A 21641-nucleotide genomic window follows, 5' to 3' on the forward strand; every position below is an offset into this window, starting at 1 on the left:
AGGGAAAAACTAAGGGATCTGAATAACGTGTGGACTTGAGGTGTCAGTAACGGCGCGGTAATGGTGACAAATGCACCATATGTACCAATCTTACAGATATATATGGAGATAAATACATCGTATATATATGGTATGTATACGTTATTTTTTTAATGAAACCCTGAAGGTTTCAAGGCAGGAAAATAGGGTCTGGAGGCAGGGAACAGAAGGCCGGTTCACACTTCAGCTATCACAGGAAACATCCTCTCCTCAGGGCATACGCCTTAAATGACTTTGTAACTTTATTTCATCCTCTCCATTTACGTCAGGCATACCCCAGGTAACCAAAGGGATCCTCTAGGGGGATTTGATATTCCCCAGAATTCTGTCACGGGGCCTTGAGCCCCTGCGCTCAGGCCCGCTCCCACGCTGTGGGGTGTCCTTTCATTTTCCGTCAATCTCTTCATTCCTTCCCTGCTTGGCTTGTGCGTTTTGTCCACTTCTTTGTTCAACACATCAAGAACCTGGACATCGTCTACCAGTAATAAAGGTACTAAGAATAAGACGGAGGTAAATACTTAGTGATTTTTTTTTTTTTAATAACCAGGGGAAAGCGCGAACGCAGTCCCCACTACCACAGATTACGCACTCGAGTTTTCCACATTTGGGGAAATCGCAGGGGTCAGCACATCCGGAGTGCAATGGATAAGCCTCGCCCTGGGAAAACCACCTTCGTGATCATGGTGTCTCCCCTGCCAGGTATATGATCTTAAAATAAAGAAGCTGTCTGGCCAGGGTGGCTCACGCCTGTAAACCCAACCCTTCGGGAGGCTGAGGTAGGAGGATCACTTGAGTCCAGGAGTTTGAGACCAGCCTGGGCAACATGGGAAGACTCGGTCTCTACAAAAATAAAATAAAAATAAGTTCTTTCTACATATCACTCCAAAGACAAAAACCACAAAAGATAGCTTTAACTACCTAAAATATAATACTATATATATGGCCAATAAGAAAAAATAATATAGGCCGGGCATGGTGTCTCACGCCTGTAATCCCAGCACTTCAGGAGGCTGAGGCGGGCAGATCACCTGAGGTTGGGAGTTCAAGACTAACCTGACCAACATGGAAAAACCCCGTCTCTACTAAAAATACAAAATTAGCCAGGCCTGGTGGGGCCTACCTGTAAACCCAGCTACTCAGGAGGCTGAGGCAGGAGAATCGTTTGAACCCAGGAGGCGGAGGTTGTGGTGAGTCGAGATGGCACCATTGCACTCCAGCCTGGGCAACAAGAGCGAAACCGCATCTCAAAAGAAAGAAAAAATAGTATGGACACTAATAAAAATAGCAAATAAGGACCTCATACCCACTGTATTCCAGGCCCTGTTATAAGTACTTTATTAACTCATCTAATTTCCACAACAAACCTCCAAGGTACTACGAAGCCTCTGGTAGGTGAAGAAACGCACCCAAAGTTAGAGTTAGGAAGCAGTGGGGCAGAGTGGCTACGCCTGTGCCCAGAACCACAAAAGCAACAGGCACACGGAGACTGGGGGGCATGAAAACATTTCGTAAACCGTATCCGAAAAGCAAAGATGATATCTTTATGACGGTAACATCTATGTGCACTCTTAGCAATCAGCAAAAGACAAACATGTCAGTAGAAAAACAGGCAGAGGAAGTCGTTCGCAAAGGCAGTCCACAAAGGAAGTCATTCAGTCAATGCCTGTAAAAAAAAAAAAAAAAAAAAAAAGTTCAACCTCGACAGTTAACAAAGAGATGCAAATTAAAACGGACATCTTCCCACCCGTCAAGCTGACTCAGTGCCAACGCATCAGTCTGCAGTCTCCATTCTACTCAAGTGAGCCTTGCCCGTTGGGTTCTTAGGGACGCCCCACAGGAATTGACCAGGGGCCCGCCTTGGCATCGGTGGAAGGAAGAGAGAGAGGCAGCATCGGATGAGGGAGAAGGCAACGTCCACACAGACCCAGTGATAGCCCCAAAGGTCCCACAGGAGCCACCGAGCTAGCGTGGTCCCGGAAGCCCTTCCTGACTCGGGCAGAGATGACCCCCATATCGAGCTGTCATTGGACGCGGCTGCCCCGGAGGAGTCCCGGCTTTGGACTGGGTGGCTTTTTGCAGCTGAACAGTCTCTGAAGGGATTGAAAGTTGAAGGCACCCCAAGCAGCTGAGGTGACAGGTCCTTCCCGGAAGAGGGATCTGGGTGGCTCATCAAAGTGAAGTTATAGAAAAATATGTATTAGAAGCCAGAGGCACGGTGGCTCATGCTTGTTATCCCAGCACTTTGGGAGGCCGAGGAAGGAGGATCTCTTGAGCCCAGGAGTTCACGACCAGCCTGGGCAACGTGGTGAAACCCTGTCTCTACAAAAGAAAAAAATTAAAAATAATAACAATGAAAATAGAAATTAGAAGTCATTGACATTAGGGAAATGTCTATCAAAACTACAATGAGAGACCAGTTCATTCATTAAGGTATACTATCAAAAAAACACAGGAAATGAGTGCTGGGGAGGATGTGGAGAAATTGGGCCCCTTGTAAGCTGTTGGTGGGAATGACAATGGTGCAGCTGCGGGGGAGACAGTATAGGTGTGAGGGCCAATACTGAGTGTCAGCCCGATTGGACTGAAGGATGCGAAGTAGCGTTCCTGGGTGTGTGTGTGAGGCTGTTGCCAAGAGACTCACACTTGAGTCAGGGGGTGGGGAACGGCACACCCACCCTTAAACTGGGTGGGCACCGTCTAATCAGCTGCCAGTGCGGCCAGAATATAAAGCAGGCAGAAAAACACACACACACACAGGAAAAGACTAGACTGGCCTAGCCTCCCAGCCTCCGTCTTTCTCCCATGCTGGATGCTTCCTGCCCTTGAACATCAGACTCCAAGTTCTTCAGCTCTGGGACTCGGGCTGGCTTCCTCGCTCCTCAGCTTGAGATGGCCTATTGTGGGACCTTGTGATTGTGTGAGCCAATACTCCTTAATAAACTCTCCTTTATCCATCTATCCTATTAGTTCCGTCCCTCTAGAGAACCCTGACTGATACAATAGGTATCCCTCAAAAATTTAAAAATAGAACATCTATAAGATCCAGCAATTCCAATTCTGCTTTAAATATACCCTAAAGTATTAAAAGCAGGCAGGCGAAGAGATATTTGCACACCCATGTTTCTAACAACATTATTCACAATATCTAAAACACAGAAGCAACCCAAGCCGTCTATAGATGGAGGAGTGGATAAGTGAGAGGTCGCCCATCCAGAAAAGGGAATATGAGTCAGCCTTCAAAAAAGGACATCCTGCAATCTGCTACAACACGGACGAACCTTAAAGACACTATGTCCCATGAAGTAACCCAGCCACAAGAACACAAATACTGTACAGTTCCCTTATAGGAGGTACCCGGAGTAGTCAAAACCACAGAGACAGAGGGAGAATGGTGGGACTGGGGCTGGGGGGAGGGCTGGGGGAGTTCGTGCTTAACGGTATGGAGTTTCCGCTTTGCAAGACGAGAAGAGTTAGGGAGATGGCCGGTGGTGAGGCTTGCACATTATGAACTGTAGGCTTAAAAAGGGTTACGATGGGAAATGGTTTGTTATGTATATTTTACTACAACAAAAAAATTGAAAAAAACAGTTATTAATAAATAACAAAAATAAAATAAAATAAAATAAAATTTTAAAAATAAAGGAAAAAAAAAAGCAGTCATTGTGATGTGCAGCCCATTTCTCCAAACTCCCTGACAGGGATCAAATGGATGTTAGAAGGCCAGACATGGTGGCTCACACCTGTAACCCCAGAACTTTGGAAGGCCCAGGCAAGAGGATCACTTGAGCTCAAGAGTTTGAGATCAGCCTGGGTAACATAGCGAGACCCCGACTCACAAAAAAAAAAATTTTTAATTAGCCAGCCATGATGGCACGCACCTGTGATCCCAGATATTTGTGAGGCTGAGGCAGGAGAATCACTGGAGCCAGGGAGGTCAAAGCTGCAGTAAGCCATGATTGTGCCATGGCAGTCCAGCCTGCACAACGAAGCAAGACGCTGCCCCAAAAGAAGAAACAGCATTAGAGTTCTAGTAATTCTGACAAGATCTCCATGCTTCCCTCCTCCAACTCACACCCCCGGCTCTCACATCCCTCCCCCTTTCCGCTGTGGAGACCTCTAGGACCTGCCCCATGGTGCCCCATACCCAGCTGTCTGCTGCAGGAACTGGCTTGTACCAGCTTGCAAGAGCCCATTGTTAAATGTTTAAATATTCCGGGCTCCTGATGTTAAACCACTGGTAGCTTGAAATGAGCCACGGTGGGAATATTTACACCATGGAAAGTGGCAAAGGCTCCAGATCAGGCCACAGAGTGCACTGCTAACAGCCTCAGGGCACAGCTGCACATGCTGTTCTCGCTCACCAAAGACCCAGGATGCCCAGGTCATCACTTCACACCTGGCCCTAATCCCCATAAGGCCGTGCTCACCTCCTAATCCAACCCCACCTCCAGGCCTCCTTCCTCTCAAAACCCTCACTGTTTCCTCTGGGGCTTGAGACACGCCATGAGCAAAAGCTCATACTTCCCACAGCTTCCCTCCACCTGCTTGCTCTGACTGGAACCCGGGCCCCTGGAGCATCCTCCATTGTGGTTACTTCCAGATCAGCCCTCACCTTCCCCAAACCCGCCAGCCTTGAAGCTGGTGCCATGGCACTGTGATCTGTGCCACCCTTCCCATCTGGTTCTCTGCAGACCTTAGCCCCCTCCGCCTTGTTCCTAGAAGATTCCGGCTCCCGGCTCATTGTCACTCTCTCTAAATCCCTGTCTGAATTCTTGGCAATTTAAATCTCCGCAGAGATGATCCTGTTCCTTCCCTGACCTCTGCTCCTCCAGCGATCTTCCCTTCCACCCATGCTCTGCCATCCCTCCTATCCTGCTTCTCTAGACCCCTACATGCCGTCCAACAGAGTGGCCACAAACCCCTCAAAATGAGCCCAGTCCAAAACGAGAGGCACTTTCCGTGTAAACTACATACAAGATTTCAAAGCCATAATGGTGGAAAAAATGTCAAGTACTAATAATTCTGAATGTTGATTACATGTTGAGGTGACATTTGGGATGCAGTTGGGTTAAATAGAATATAATTGTCCATTCTCTACCTCATGCCCTTACTCCCCTTCTTCCCATGTGGACTCCATGGTCCACTGTGCAGCCACTCACCTGTGCACCTTCAGCCTCCTTACCTTTCTCTCATTTCCTCAAACTCACCTGGAAAATGCTCCAACCTGGTCAATTACAACACCACGACTGCACCCGTTGAGCTGAAAAAGGTTGATGGCAAACACGCAAGGATGCCGACCCTCCATGCCGGCCTCGCTTCCCCCATTTCAGCAGCGCTCCACCGCCACCACCAATTGCTGACTTTTCCTCCCTACTGGAGCACTCCCACCATCTCCCATTATAGTAATTAATTCCTGAAAGAATTTAAAACTTGATCTCTGATTTGGTGTGGCTGTGCCCCCAACCAAATCTCCTCTTGAATTGTAGTTACCATAATCCCCACATGTCATGGGAGGTAATTGAATCATGGGGGCGGTTACCCACATGCTGCTTTTCTCATGGTAGTGAATGGGTTCTCACAAGATCTGATGGTTCGATAAGGGGCTTTTCCCCCTCTTGGCTGGGCACGTCTCCTTGCTGCTGCCATGTGAAGAAGGAAATGTTTGCTTCCCCTTCTGCCGTGACTGTAAGTTTCCTGAGACCTCCCCAGCCATGCTGAATTGTGAGTCAATTAAACCTCTTTCCTTTATAAATTACTCCGTCTCAGGTGTGTCTTTATTGGCAGCATGAGAACAAACTAATAAAATCTTTCTCTCCCTTTCTGCTCTCCTATATAGCAAGACTCTTTGAAAGTAACCATCTGGGCCAGAGTGCAGTGGCACACTCACAGCTCACTGCAGCCTCGATCTGAACACAAGCAATTCTCTCACCTCAGCCTCTGAGTAGCTGCACCACCACAAGGTCGCTCATGCCTTTAATCCTAGCACTTTGGGAGGCCAAGCTGGGCAGATAACCTGAGGTCAGGAGTTTGAGACCAACCTGGCCAACATGGTGAAACCCCATCTCTACTAAAAAAACAAAAATTCAGCTGGGTGTGGTGGCGGGCACCTGTAATCCCAGCTACTTGGGAGGCTGGGGTAGGAGAATCACATGAACCTAGGAGGCAGAGGTTGCAGTGAGCTCAGATCATACCACTGCACTCCAGCCTGGGCTCAAAAAAAAATTTTTTTTTTTGTAGAGACAGAGTCTTGCTATGTTGCCCAGGCTGTCCTGGAACTCTTGGGCTCAAGCACTCATCCCATCTCAGCCTCCCAAAGTGCTAGGCTGACAGGTGGGAGCCACCGTGCCCAGCTGGAAGAATCTATTCTTACTGTCTTCAATTTCCTTCCTCCCATTTTCTCTTAAACCTTTTCAATCAGTATTTGCCTCCTAACCCCACACTGAAACACTCCAGTGGCTTCCCTGTTGCATTTGGGATAAAAGCCAAGTCTTGGCCGGGCATGGTGGCTCACACCTGTAATCCTAGCACTTGGGGAGGCCAAGGTGGGCAGATCACTCAAGCTCAGGAGTTCAAGACCAGCCTGACCAACATGGTGAAACCCCATCTCTACTAAAAATACAAAAATTAGTCATGTGCAATGGCACATGCCTGTAATCCCAACTACTTGAGGGACTGAGAGGAGAATCGCTTGAACTAGGGAGATCGAGGCTGCAGTGAGCCAAGATCATGCCACTGCACTCCAGCCTGGGTGACAGAGTGAGACTCTGTCTCAAAAAACAAAAAAGAAAGCCAAAGTCTTCGCAGTGGCCACAAGACCCTACGTGACGTGATCTCCCATGCTCCATTGCTCCTCAACAGCCACCACCCCATTCCATGGAGTAGCCCAAGCCAACTGTTCTGAAGCCAAAGTCAGGGAAACCTAGAGAACATGGCTACCAAAAGAACCCCCAGGTCCTGCAGCCCACCCGCCGTGTGCCCAGACGTGATATGGAGTAGAGGAATAGGCAGTGGCAGCGGTCAGAAGCCCTGCAGGCCAAGCATTTCAGCCTCAGAATGCTGAGCTGCTTGAACAGCTGGTTAAATGTTTGAATTAGACTAAGGTTACTAGAATGAATGTTTCCCCCATCCTTTCAAGAAAGATCAGATTAATTAAGTAGGATAATGAAGACACTGTATTTTCTTTGCACATCTGATGTATTGTGACTTTGTGACCCTGCTACATGCACACATACGCACAGAAAAAAAAAAACGCTAGAATATAGACCAAAATATTAACAGTGGTTATGGATGAGTGATGGATGAGTGGACTGACTCTAGAATTGGAAGGATATTGTCTATTTTAAAAGAAAATGAACACTTTCACTCCCAAATAAGACAGAATCATAGAGACTGGATTTTCTCTCCTGCCTGAAACAACCAAAGTAAATTGGACCGAACATATAAAACAAGAGTTCTCAAGACACTGGATGATGTGTCCCCACCCAAATCTCATCTTGAATTGTCACTCCCATAATTCCCGTGTGTTGTGGAAGGGGCCTGGTGGGAGATATTTGAATCCTGGAGGCGGTTTTCCCCATACTGTTCTCGTGGTAGTGAATGAGTCTCACGAGATCTGGTGGTTTTATAAGGGCTTTCCTTTTCACTTGTTCCATCCTCTCTTGTCCACCACCATGTAAGATGTGCCTTTCACCTTCCGCCAGGATTGCAAGACTTCGCCAGCATCGTGGAACTGTGAGTCCATTAAACCTATTAAACCTTTTTTTTCTGTATAAACTACCGAGTCGCGGGTATGTCTCTATCAGCAGCATGAGAATGAACTAATACACCAGATGTCACGCAACTAGGCACAAGGATTTCTGAGAATGTGGAAAATAAAATGAGCCTGCAATTAACCCAGCTTACTTTCTTGAGAGGGTTTCCAGACAACAGCAGGGAAAGGGATACCCAGGTGGAGCCTGGCCAGCTCTTCGAGTTGGGAAGACAAAGCTGAGAATCCAGGGAGACGCTGGTCACAGGTGGAGGCAGGGGGCAATGCTGAGAGCCCCTGGGGCATGCCTGCCCTCTGCAAAGCTTGTGGTTGGTTGCAGGAAGATGGTCTGGGGGTGGACGTGGGCAATGGGGAGGCTGCATGGGTTAGAGCTAAGCACTCCCTGCAGTCCATCTCAGCTTCTGCACCGCTTCCAGAGACAGCGATTGCTCAGGGTCCTAGGTCTGGGTGTAATTCCAGAAAAAACCAAACCTGGCTCTTGGCGCTTTCAGTGATGGCTCAGAGCTGGAATTCTCTAGCTTTGGGGCACAACCTCAAAGGAGGGGGAGGCTTGCTGAAAAGGCCTGGTCCCACCTCAGGCCGCTGAATAGAAGCTCTGGAGCAGGCTCAGGAGTTTCCATTCTAACATGCTCCCCGAGAGATCCTAGCAAACGTTTGTACAACACTCACTTGGAAGCTATGTGACCAAAACCATGATCACAGGGTTGTCCCTGAACACGGTGTAGAAATAACTTTTCCCTTAAATCTCCCCTACGTGGTGACTTAGAGGAGGAGCCGGAAGAGAGGAGTGCTTCACAATAAAAGGAAGAATTGCTTGAACGGAGGTGTTTCATGCCATTTCAGGCATGAGTCACGGGCCGGGTGTGGAAGAGGAAAGTGTAAGGCAAGGTAGGCTTCGCAGCAGCCCTCTGTGCACAGCAGGGGCTGGCCAGCCTCAGCCAGGCCACATGGAGCCCTGGAGAGTGGGGCCGGCTGCCCGGCTAGAATGCCTACCTTGAATTCCCGCAGGAAAAAAAGGCCTGTCAATAGCAGAATCTTCTACATTTTCCCTGCCTTCCTAACTTAAATGCTTTCGAGGAGTGGGAGGAGGAAATTGGAGGCTGAAACGAATGCCCTTTGCCCTCCTCTGAAAGCAGCCTGGGAGGGGTGAGGGGGTGAGCGGGTGTAGGAGCAGAAACTCCAAGTGGCCCCCACTTGCCAAACCATTCTCAGGGACAGGCACCAGCTGCGAAGTTGGCAGCAGCTGCCCCCTGCAAGGAGCACCTCCCACTTCCTGCCCTGCACACCTGCCTCACTGGAAAGTGACACGCCCACCATTTGGCCTTGACAGCCTGATGCTTCTCATCACAGAGAAAGACCAGCACGCCACAGAAAGACCTCAGACTTTGCATCCAGCAGATGTGAGTTCAAATTCCAGCTTTACGATTTGCAAGCTCAGAAGTGGATTTGCTGGGAAGCGAAACAAGCTTACATGCAGAGTCCGGCTTGCATAAGCCCTCCCAAGACCTTAACCTAATTTTGTATTCATAATTGTGTAAGCTTTTCCCTTCAAAAGGCAGCCTAAATTTAAAAGTGTTAAGCCCCACGAGACCTGAGTCCACCTGGGAGGTGGGACATATCCCTCCAGCATGAGAATAATAATTACCAGCTTGTAGGGTTGTTCTAGGGATTGCCAGACCGGGAACAGTACACCACACACCCAGAAGGCACCCAAGTCACAGAGCCTGAGCTTGTTCCCGGAGCGCCATCGCATCACCCTCAACCACAAGACCGCACCACTGGATCCGCTTCCAAAACTCGGGACTCTGGAGATAAAACCTCGTTGCAAGGCTACCTTTGCTAGTGCATCTTAGCAGCTTTTGAAGCATTTCAATATTTAGACACTGTGTGTTTCTAATGGGTACTGGGATCAAAATAATAAAAACTCAGTCTGCAAAGAGAGAAGAATAGAAACCAGCAGATTTATTATTTCACACAATGTTCCTCTCCTCTCAGGTAAACATGCCTAATAATATCTGCTTGACTAATGAGCACCGCATTGTCTGTGGGGCCTTGACTCTGACGACGTAATGCATTTCTGAGCCATCACACCCCCACCCATCTCACAGAGTGTCTGACAATTAAGTGGGGCAGATGTCATGCTGCGTCTAATATGCAAGGCACCCGCGCATGTAGAAGTGTGCACCGTGTAAACAGCTGGACAAAATCAACTGCGTGTGTCTGGTTGGCTCACATCCAACCAGCGCCATTTTCATTTTATTCCAGTTACTTCTTTTTTTTTTTTTTTTTTTTTTTTTTGAGACAGAGTGTTACTGTGTTCCCCAGGCTGCAGTGCAGTGGAAGAATCTCGGCTCACCGCAACCTCCCTGGTTCAAGCAATTCTCATGCCTCAGCCTCCCAAGTAGCTAGGATTACAGGCACGCACCACCACGCCTGGCTAATTTGTGTACTTTTAGTAGAGATGGGGTTTTGCCATGTGTTGGCTGGTCTTGAACTCCTGATTTCAGGTGATCTGCCCACCTTGGCATCCCAAAGTGCTGGGATTACAGGCATGAGCCACCATGCCCAGCCTTCCAATTACTTCTTGCTGGCTAATAAAGCACCTCAGAACCAAGTGGCTTAAAACAGCCATGAGTATTTTGTAACTCTTTCCCTCAACCCTGAGGGCTGAGTAGGCTCAGCTTATCTGGGTCTGTCATCCAGTTGCAGTCAGTGGCTTGTGTTTGAGCCATCTGAAGGCTTCCTCACTCACACAGCTGGCACTGGTGTTGCCTGTTGGCTGGGATCCCAGCTGGGAGGGCTGGCCTCTGCGTGTGGACTGGGCTTCCTCCTAGCATGGCGGCTGGGTTCTGAGGCCCAACATCCTGAGACAGGTGGGCAGAAAGTGTGTTGCCTTTTATTGCCTAGTCTTGGCAGTTGTGTAACTTTTACCATACTCACAGGCCAGCCCAGTTTCAAGGAAGGGAACACAGTCCTACCTCGCAACAGGAGGACTATCACTCACATCGTAAACAGAGCATGCAGGAGGGGAGGCCTTATTCTGGCCACCTTGGAAAGTGAAACCTGCCACACTATTCACAACTTCCAAGTATGAATAGTAAATCATTGTTTTCCTTAAACTTCATCTCTAAGGACCTGCTGGATGATTCTTTGTGACTCTAGTGGTCGTCGCCATCTGTGTTATGAACTTACAATTAATGAGCATGCATTTTCTTGGACGATAATAATCCATAACTCTGACTTCTTACTATTCAGATTAATCTTCTTCCCACTTTCCCAGTCAGAGTGATTTTGCCATATTTCGGGGCAGATTCATCCTCCAAGTAACCCTTGAAGCCGGGTGGCCTCAGAAAATCACATTTTCCCAGGGGCGCAGATTGATTTTCCCACGGCCCTCTTTAAGCGTGGGAAACAGACTGCAGTTGAGATTCACATGCGGCAGCCTTGGGCTATTTCTTTGAGAGTCACATCGGCAGAGATGTGGCATGAAAGGAAAGAAGGCGAGTGCACGGCAGGCTGGGAGCTTTCGGGTCACTCTTTGCTCCTCGGAGCCGCACCAGACTCAGAAGATAACAAAGCCTCCGCCTGGGGGACGGGCTCCGCACGGTGTGGCCCAGCACGACAGGGATGGTCCCTCCCATAACCAGCACAGGGCTCTATGCCAAGGCCATTCCCTCCCAATGGAAACTCATGCAAGATCATTTTTTAGGCTCGTTGCTAGTCTTGTAGCAACTGGGCTGGGTTGGAATTCATGCATTTTTTAACTCCCATCCTGAGCACTGAAGGCCCACTTCTGAGTGGGCTCTGAGCTGTGCCCAGGGCAGGGAGATGATTCAGACACAGCTGTGCCCTCCACAGGCCACAGGTGGGTGGAGAAGAGTCATCCCTGCCCACAGGGACAGGTGGTGACAGGGAAAAGGGAAGAACAGGGGCTCAGGGAGCCTAGGAAGGGCATGAGTCAGGTGTTAGAGAAGGAAGCAGCCAGAGTGGGCTGAGGCAGGGGGACATGAGGGGGCATGAGGGCTGTGAGGGGATGTGGGGAATGCGAGGGGACACGGCGGGGGGACGTAGGGAGGATGCGAGGAGACGCGAGGCCTCCAGCAGGGTTGCAGCTTACGGAAACCCAAGGAGAGCTGCAAGCGGTGTAACTAAGGCTGGGTGGGGAGGGGGAGCGATGAGGCTGAAATTAGTGGAAACCAGGTGGCCAAAGGCCTGGTGAGCCGGGCCAGGGGCGGGACTTCATCCTGAAGGCCGTGGCGAGCTGCTGAAGGGACTTCAGGAGGGCAATGGCACCATAAGACATTGGGGTTTTTATTTTTTGGGTTTGTTTTTTGTTTCGGGGGTCTTTTCTGACAGAGAGTATTGCTCCATCCCCCAGGCTGGAGTGCAGTGGTGCAATCTTGGCTCACTGCAACCTCTACCTCCTGGTTCAAGCGATCCCCCTGCCTCAGCCTCTTGTGTTGCTGGGACTACAGGCGCCTACCACCACACCTGGCTAATTTTCGTATTTTTAAGTAGAGACGGGGTCTTGCCATGCTGGCCAGGCTGGTCTTGAACTCCTGACCTCAGGCAACCTGCCTGCCTCAGTCTCTCAACGTGCTGGGATTATAGGCATGAGCCACCTTGCCCAGCTAAGATTTGGGTTTTCAAAGGGTGGTCCTGACTGCTGGGCACAGTGGAATTGAAGGAGAAAGAAGTGGATCCTGGGGAGGGCATGGAGGCCACATCAGAAGCTGCAGGATTCAGAGTTTGAGAAGCCCCAGTGTGCCTCAGACCCAGCATGTTAAAATGTATCCACTGACAATTGTTTATCTGGGGAAAGTGAGCCCTCTTTCAATGGTCAGGCCCAGAGAGGCACTGGAATGAGACCACTGCCACATCTCACTGCCCCACCTGAGAAAAGAAATCTCCTGAAGCCGCTTGCTATGTGGGCTCTAGGCTGACTGGTGTCAGTAGCTACGCATCAACCTAACAGTGTCACACCCTGGACACGACAACTCATGTCCTGTAGTTCAACAGTGTACAGACAATCACTAATCAATGTTGTTTCCATAAACCCATGAGAATTCCTGAAAAACAGTTTTGCAATTGCCCCTTTCCTGATTTGCCCTCTTTTCTTTAAAAGCTTGAGCCTCTCTTCTCCAGAGCACTTTCCAAGGTAACTTGGGAGTGTTTCCTGAACTGCAGTCCTCAACAGTGGCCCAAATAAACTCTCTACCTATGTTAATTTCGCTTCAGTTTCTTCCTTTAGATCAACACCACAATCTGTATTTCAGATGTCATTCTTCCATGCTAGAATGTGTATTTGGGGGAAAAAAATGTTATTGAAAGTTTTTTCTGAAGTTGCTTGGCTGTAATATGTTTCACTCACTCTCGGCTGTGATCTGTTGATGACGACTGTGCACACCTACGGACTCACTCCCCATCGTCGTGAGGCTGGGACAAGAGGACACGCGGAGGCTGGCCCCACATCAGTAAAGGCCTCACATGCATGGCTGCGGACGTCTGGGACCTCATGTCCAAGCTCCATCCACCCTGCCCCTAAACAGCTCTCCCAACGCACCGCCTCAGGTCCAGGGTGAACATTCCAGCAATGTGGCCTGCCCACAGGGGAGATCCAGGGAAGAGGCCTGCACAGTCCTTGGAAAAAGGCATAGGGTTCGAGGGTGAGGAATTCCAGGATCCCAGACACCTGATGTGAGCTTCACGTGGGCTCATGCCCTTGACCCTCCCAGCTAAGTGGCTCTACTGGAGGAGGCAGACCAGAGGGGGACCCTCAAAGGCACAGAGCCCTGGCCGAGACCCCCCAAATGCTCAAGTTTCGGGTTGATATTTTATCCTCAGGAATCCTTGCAAAGTAGGAAAATTTAACCCAGGGATTGTTTTCAATAGCTTTATGTTAATACTCAATTTGACCAATTAGTGAAATCAACATAAAATCAGCTAAGCCCATATGTATTTTTTCTGGCCCCTGACCTTTGTGGAGACCCATGAGATGCTTGGTCCTGAGTCTAACGGATGCAGGGCCCTGGCTGGGACCCAGCTGGGAAACCGATGCGGTTCTCCAGGTGAGCGCTTTGCCAAAGGCTGCTCAGAACACCGCCTGTCTCCAAACTGCCACTTCCCTAACAGGTCACAAGCACTTTGCAAGAAGCTGCGGCTCGTCATCTTCTGCTTGCATCCCCACTCACGTCTGCGGGTGGGAGAGAGGAGAGAGCAGGGGAGGCAGGACTCCGGAGCTCCTACCAGGGGCACCCACACTTTGGTGGGCAGGAGGTGCTCCTGGCCCGCTGGGTGGGACCTCTCCCAAAAGACCCATATGCCAACCTGGACACTGGGGACACACCCAGCTCTTCCTTAGCCTGACGCTCACCTTCCTAGAGAGACACCTCAGGACTCACTTCTCCCCAGAGCTTCATTGTGCATGAGGTCCCTTCTGTCACCTGTTTTCTCCCTCCAGGAAACCACTCTTGCAGTCCAAATTCATGACTTTGAACCTTTCCAAGACTTCCAGCACTAGGACTCAGGACTGACCTCTTTCTCAACGCGCTACTCTCAGAGCCCACTTTTGGACTCCCAATCTCCCTCTCTCCTTTTTCCCCTGTAAAAAAAAATCTGACTGCTCGGTTCTTCTCCCTTAATGCCCAAATCACATCAGCCCCTTTGAGGGCTTCACTGTGGCCCACCACCTCCAACAGAGCCACTTACCTGGGAAGGCCAAGGGCGTAAGACCACCTGGAGCCCACACCGGGTATCTGGGATCCCGGAATTCCTCACTCCAAAATGACAGCCCTAATTTTAGAACCTGATTATAAAGGATTTCATTCTTCAAAGAAACTGATCCAGGCTGGGCGCGGTGGCTCACATCTGTAATCCCAGTACTTTGGGAGGCCGAGGCGGGCGGATCACGAGGTCAAGAGATCGAAACCATCCTGGCCAACATGCTGAAAACCCCTCTCTACCAAAAAGTACAAAAATTAGCCGGGCGTGGTGGCGCACGCTTGTAGTCCCAGCTATTCGAGAGGCTGAAGCAGGAGAATTGCTTGAACCCTGGAGGCGGAGGTTGCAGTGAGCCGAGATCGTGCCACTGCACTCCAGTCTGGCACCTGGCAACAGAGCAAGACTGTCTCAAAAAAAAAAAAAAAAAAAGAGAAAGAAAGAAAGAAAGAAACTGGTCCAACAATCTCGATTTCAACATGAGTCTGGAAAGGATCTTGAGTGCCGCGTGGGTCGCACCAGGGGTCTCCTCCCAGCAGCTCCTGCCCCCTCCTGGCACAGCCAGCCTTTGCTCTGCACCTCCAGTCTGCACCTGTGGGGGGTCCTCAGGAGACAATGTGGAAAGCACAGGCTCCCCGCAAAAGACTCCATGTGGGCTCAGCCTAGTCATGTGACCCTAGACAAGCTTCTAACTTTCCTGGACCCCTTGGCACAAGTAACCTCCCCTGCTGTTATGGATTGAGTTGCCGCAGACCTAACCCCCAGGGCCTGAAAATGTGACCATATTTGGGCATGCAGTCTTTATAGAGGTTATCAAGGTAAAGTGAGGTCATTAGGACGGGCCCTAGTGCAATATGATTGGTATCCCTACAAAAAGGGGAAATTTGAACATGGAAACAGACAGGCATTGAGGGAAGATGATGTGAAGAGACACAGGGAGAAGACATCATCTACAAGCCACAGAGAGAGGCTCAGAGCAGACTCTGCCTCACTGCCCTCAGAAGGAGCCAGCCCTGCCAACGCCTCCATCTTGGACTTCCAGCCTCCAGAGCTGGGACAGTAAACGTCTGCTGTTTCAGTCCCTGTCCGTGGGACTTTGTTAAGGCAGCCCTAGCAACAAACCCACCTGCCCCGTTAACTTCCTGGAATAAGAGAGCCACACGGCGGTGCTGTGTAAAGGGCAAGTGCCGTGGATTCATTCATGCTGTGAGCAATCATTGAGCACCGACAGTGTGCGAGGAACCACGCCTGAGCGCGAGGGGTCTGCCCCACCAACTAAAGTCCTTTACTTGCTTCCTTTACTGAGTTATTCTCATGTAAGTGGAATCGTCTCAGACTGTTACAGTCCTCACAGCTCCTCGCTAATCAGTCAGCACACAGTAGGTGCTTAATAAATGCCTAAATAATTGATTTAATACAGATTCGTAATGGCTACAAATTATTCAGTGTATAAGTCTGAACGTGGGTGTGCTGAATATTTTATAGTCTTCAGCAACATCCAGAAGAACTAATCATAGTTTGGGTCCAAAATAACCTCATTTATTTAGCACCACGACAGGCTTGCCCTGTTCTGTAGGGTGTAGAATATTGAGCCCGAAGGGATGGTATCTCGTTTGCTTTCATGGCTTCCTCCCCACCTGCACGGATACAGATCATGGCCTTAGACAATTTTTGAGGTGAGGCTACGTTTTCTGGGTGTAGCCAACTGCAGATAAAGGTATTTTCTGTAATGCATCATGCAGGAACTTAATAATTCTAGGAGCTCATTTGAAAGTCATTTTAAATTGGCCTTTTGAGAGTTCTGCATTATTAGAAAGGGGGGGAAGGTGGAAAGGGGGATGGGAAGTGGGGAAAGGAGAGAACAGAGAGGGGAGAGGGATGAAAGGAAACAGGAGGGAGAGAGAAAACAGCATATTTGGGGCAAAATCAGTCCCTGCAGCATGTGGACATTGTGTGATGCTGGGCAGAAGGTTTTCAGCACGACAAGAATGAGAATGCCAAGCGCATAAATTATAATGCCGTCTTTCCCCTGCAAACAGTGAATAATTATAGATGCCAAGTGTCTCAGTGAAATCTGCTGGGCATATGGCCCCTTTTTGCCTTCCTGCCACTTTTCTTTGCTCCTTCAGGGCAAAGAAACCAGCATGAATTAGCACCTGGCCACAGTATCCTGACCTGTGAGAAAAAAATAAGGGCATGTTTTCAATTTCCAGGGAAGCACACGTCCATGTTTGATTCCAAACATATTTACTGAGTACCTAAAATATGCCAGGTCCTGTGGAAATACAGGAAGGGCTCATCACAGATGGAGTGTGCAACCTTAACCGACAGCCCAGCACCACAATCATTTATTGAGCGACTACTGTACACCAGGTGCTGTGCTAGGTCGGGGGTGCAGATGGAGGCACCAAGATGAATATTCCATCATTCCTGCCCCCAAAGGGATTATAGATTCATGAAAAGGGAGATTCATAATGAATCACGTCTTTTCTCTTTCATTCTCATAGCAGTCTACAAAGATGGCACAATCGTTCGCCCACCTTGCAGATGCAGCAACTGTGGCGTGCAGTTTCAGTCACTTCCTGGCAAAGGGGACTAGGAAGTGGAGGAGGTGGGTGTGAACGTAGCCCGGCCGTGCGCACTGGGCTGGCGTGGTCGTCTCAGCACAATGGAGCGAGACGTGAGGGGTATACACAGGCAAGCAGCCTTCAGGGATGCAGCAGAGGACACAGAAAACATTTCCCAGAGGTGCACAGATGCTGTCCTTGGAACCCAGAGGAGGGAGTGAGTGCAACAGGAAGACTGGCAGAGGCAACTGGAACGGAGTGGAATCTCAGTAGCTGAGGAAGTTGGGACAGGCCAGCGCAGAGGCAGGCCCACGTGGGCTGGGGATGCCAGGGAGGACAAGGGGCCCTGCAGGATGCAGAGGGATTGGAGGCAAAGTCGGAGCTCAGAGGGCCCTGCTGGCCTGCTGAGGAGCTGGGTGCATCTTATTTGTGCTGTCTTAGTCAGTTTCACACTGCTATAAAGACACTACTGGAGACTGGGTAATTTATAAACAGAAGAGGTTTAATTGACTCACAGTTCCACATGGCTGGGGAGGCCTCAGGAAACGAACAACCATGGCAGAAGGTGAAGAGGAAGCAAGGCATGTCTTACCACATGAAGCAGGAGAGAGACAGCATGCAGGAAAAACTTCCACTTTTAAACAATCAGGTCTCATGAGAACTCCCGCACTATCATGAGAACAGCATGGGGGAAACTGTCCCCATGATCCAACCACCTCCCGCCAGGTCCCTTCCTCAGCATGTGGAGATTACATTTTAAGATGAGACTTGGCTGGGGACACAGAGTCAAAGCATGTCATTCCACCCCGGCCCCTCCCAAATCTCATGTCCTTTTCACATTTCAAAACTCATCATGTCTTCCCAACAGTTCCCCCGAAGTCTTAACTCATTCCAGCATTAACTCAAAAGTCCAAGTCCAAAGTATCATCTAAGATAATGCAAGTCCCTTCTACCTTACCTTCATGAGCCTGTATAGTCAAAAACAATTTAGTTACTTCCAAGGTACAATGAGGGTACAGGCATTGGGTAAATGTTTCCATTCCAAATAGGAGAAATTCACCAAAACTAAGGGGCCACAGGCCCCATGCAAGTTCAAAACCAGGCAGAGCACTTGTTAAATCTTAAAGCTCCTGAATGACAGTCCTTGACTCCATGTCTCAAATCTAGGGCACGCTGATGCAAGGAGTGGGCTCCCGAAGTCTTGGGCCACTCCACCCCTGTAGCTCGTCAGGGTACAGCCCCCATGGCTGCTTTCACAGGCTGGAATTGAGTGCCTGCAGCTTTTCCAGGCACACAGTGCAAGCTGTCAGTGAAGCTACCATTCTGGAGTTGGAGGACAGCGGCTCTCTTCTCATAGTTCCATGAGATGGTGCCCCAATGGGGACTCTGTGTAGGGGCTCCAATCCCACATTTCCCCTCTGCATTGCCCTAATAGAGGTTCTCCATGAGGCTCCTCCCTCCAGCAGACTTCTGCCTGGACATCCAGGCATTTCAAATCCCCTGAAATTTAGGCAGAGGCTCCCAAAGCTCAACTCTTGTCTTCTGCACAACCAAAGGCCCAACACCACGTGGAAGCTGACAAGGCTTGGGGCTTGCAACCTCTGAGGCCATGGCCCAAACTGCGCCTTGGTCTCTTCTAACTGCAGCCAGAGCTGGAGTGGTTGAGACATAGGACACCAACTCCTGAGGCTGCACAGAGCAGCAGGGCACTGGGCCCAGCCCAGGAAACCATTTTTCCCTCCTGGATCTCCAGGTTTTGATGGGAGGGGATGCCTTGAAAATCTCTGACAAGCCCTGGAGACATCTTCCCCATTGTCTTGGCTATTAACATTCAGCTCCTCATTGCTTTCGCAAATTTCAGCATCTGACTTGAATTCCTCCTCAGAAAATGGGTTTTTCTTTTCTACATAGTCAGGCTGCAAATTTTCCATATCTTTATGCTCTGCTTTCCTTTTAAACAAAAGTTCCCATTTCAAACCATCTCTTTGTGAATGCATATAACACCACTTTCAGAATAAGCCAGGCCACATCTTGAATACTTTGCTGCTTAGAAATTTCTTCCACCAGATATCCTAAACCATCTCTCTCAAGTTCAAAGTTCCACAGATCTTTAAGGCAGGGGCAAAATGCCACCAGTCTCTTTGCTAAAGCATAGCATGAGTGACCTTTATTCCAGTTCCCAATAGGCTCCTCTTCATCTGAGAACACCTCAGCCTGAACTTCACTGTCCATATCACTATCAACATTTTGGTCAAAACCATTCAACAAGTCTCTAGGAAGTTCCAAACTTTCCCACATCTTCCTGTCTTCTTCTGAGCCCTCCAAACTCTTCCAACCTCTGCCCATTACCCAGTTCCAAAGTAATTTACACATTTTCAGGCTATCTTTTTTTTCTTTTTTTTTTTCAGACAGAGTCTCAGTCTGTCACCCAGGCTAGAGTGCACTGGTGCAATCTTGGCTCACTATAACCTCCACCTCCCAGGTTCAAGTGATTCTCGCGCCTCAGCCTCCCAAATAGCTGGGAATACAGGCATAGGCCACCACCCTCAGCTAACTTTTTTTGTAGTTTTAGTAGAGACAGGGTCTCACCATATTGCCCAGGCTGGTCTCAAACTCCTGATTTCAGGCATTCCATCCACCTTGGCCTCCCAAAGTGCTAGGATTACAGGTGTGAGCCACTGTGTCCATCCTCAGGTTATCTTTAAGGCAATGCCCCGCTTCCCAGTACCAATTCTGTATATCAGTCCATTTTCACACTATGGACTATGAAGACACGAGCTGAGACTGGGTAATTTATAAACAAAAGAGGTTTAATTGACTCACAGTTCCACATGGCTGGGGAGGCCTCGGGAAACTAACAATCACAATAGAAGGCAAAAGGGAAGCAAGGCATACCTTGCCACAGCAAAGAAGAAGAAGGAGAGCAGGAAAAACTGCCACTTTTAAAACATCGGATCTTGTGAGAACTCCCTCAGAGAACAGCATGGGGGAAGGTACCCTCATGATCCAATCACCTCCCACCAGGCCCCTCCCTGCACATGTGGGGATTACAATTCAAGATGAGAGTTGGGTGGGGACACAGAGCCCGCCCATATCAGGTGCCATCAAAGGTACCTGAGGAGGGACGTGACATGCAGAGGGACCCAGCCCACGTAGAGGACAGTAACTGGTAACCACAGGCAGAATTCATTAGAGACAGGTATCAGGTGAAAAATCAGAGATCTGGGACCATTTTTAAAAACTGTTGATGCTCCAACTCCTTTTCACAAGGAGTAAGATGAGCAAACCAGGACACTGGCCAAGAAGGCCGGGACTGGGCCCCAGGGGCCAAGATAAGGACAGAGGGTCTACCCGAGGCAGCCAGAGGTGAACAGATTTTGAGAAAGGGTCGGAGGCGAGGCTCTGAGAGGCCTCCAAGAGTCTGGGATTCCACATCCCCCAGCCAAAGGCAAATAGGGAGACCTGGGAAGAAACAAGATTGAGCAGGAAGTCAATGCCGGATGAGAACCCCACGTGCACTCAAGGTCTTTGCCTTCTGTTTACTGCTACTCGCAACATGTTGGTGGATGGCTGAGTGGGGCAAAAGGCCTTAGGGAGGCCCTTCAGGAGTCCAACAGAGAGAGAGAAGGACACAAATGCGGGGGGAGAATCAAAAGGGTAACCAGGACGATGCCATGAGGGAGGAGGATGAAGCCAAAAAACCAGCTTCCCCAGAAGAAGCACCCGTAACGCCCACGGGCACTCGTGGCAGCAAGCTAAAGGTGCCACCACTTGCTCACAGTATATTGAGTGTGTGTATGTTGAGTGTAAGGCCCACAGGCACTTGTGGCAGCGAGCTAAGGGTGCCACCACTTGCTCACAGTATATTGAGTGTATGTTGAGTGTAAGGTCCACGGGCCCTCACGGCAGCGAGCTAAGGGTGCCACCACTTGCTCACAGTATGTTGAGTGTGTGTATGTTGAGTGTAAGGCCCACGGGCACTCGTGGCAGCAAGCTAAGGGTGCCACTACTTGCTCACAGTATGTTGAGTGAAACTCAGATGCAAAACTAGGTTTAGTATAATTACGTATGTGTCAATGGAAAAATGCATAGAGAGTGAGCGAGGTGGCTCACACCTGTAATCCCAGCACTCTGGGAGGCTGAGGTGGGTGGATCATTTGAGGTCAGGAGTTCAAGACCAGCTTGGTCAACATGGTAAAACCCCATCTCTACTAAAAATACAAAAAATTAGCTGGAATAGTGCCACACCCCTGTAATTCTAGCTACTCAGGAGGCTGAGACATGAGAATCACTTGAACCCAGGAGGCGGAGGTTGCTGTGAGCCAAGATCATGCCACTGTACTCCAGCCTGGGCAACAGAGCTAGACTCTGTCTCAAAAACAAAACAAAAAATAAATTTAAAAATGCATAGCAAAAAGTGGAAACGTACAGAAAATGAGAACAATGATTGCCTTTAGGAGATAGAATTATGAATTTTTTTAACGTTCCTTTCTCTTGTATTCCTGCACTTGCTAAGGCTTGTGCGGTAAATAGTTTACTTTTGGAGTCAG

The 21641-nt window shown here is 49.3% G+C and overlaps 1 long non-coding RNA gene and 1 other non-coding gene across 2 annotated transcripts; both read right to left on the reverse strand.

The window, feature by feature from the left end:
* Positions 1-554: 554 nt before the first annotated feature.
* LOC135274287 (uncharacterized) lies at positions 555-4118 on the reverse strand. The gene is made up of 2 exons (XR_010342138.1): positions 3918-4118; positions 555-1702 (listed from the first exon to the last, which is right to left on the reverse strand). It is a non-coding gene; the product is annotated as an uncharacterized LOC135274287 (long non-coding RNA).
* LOC135274504 (U1 spliceosomal RNA) lies at positions 585-746 on the reverse strand. Its single transcript, XR_010342321.1, has one exon. It is a non-coding gene; the product is annotated as a U1 spliceosomal RNA (small nuclear RNA).
* Positions 4119-21641: the final 17523 nt, after the last annotated feature.

This window comes from Aotus nancymaae, unplaced genomic scaffold (genome assembly GCF_030222135.1).
Source record: "Aotus nancymaae isolate 86718 unplaced genomic scaffold, 86718_ANA_hifiasm-v0.15.2.pri h1tg000011l, whole genome shotgun sequence".
NCBI lineage: Eukaryota > Metazoa > Chordata > Mammalia > Primates > Aotidae > Aotus > Aotus nancymaae.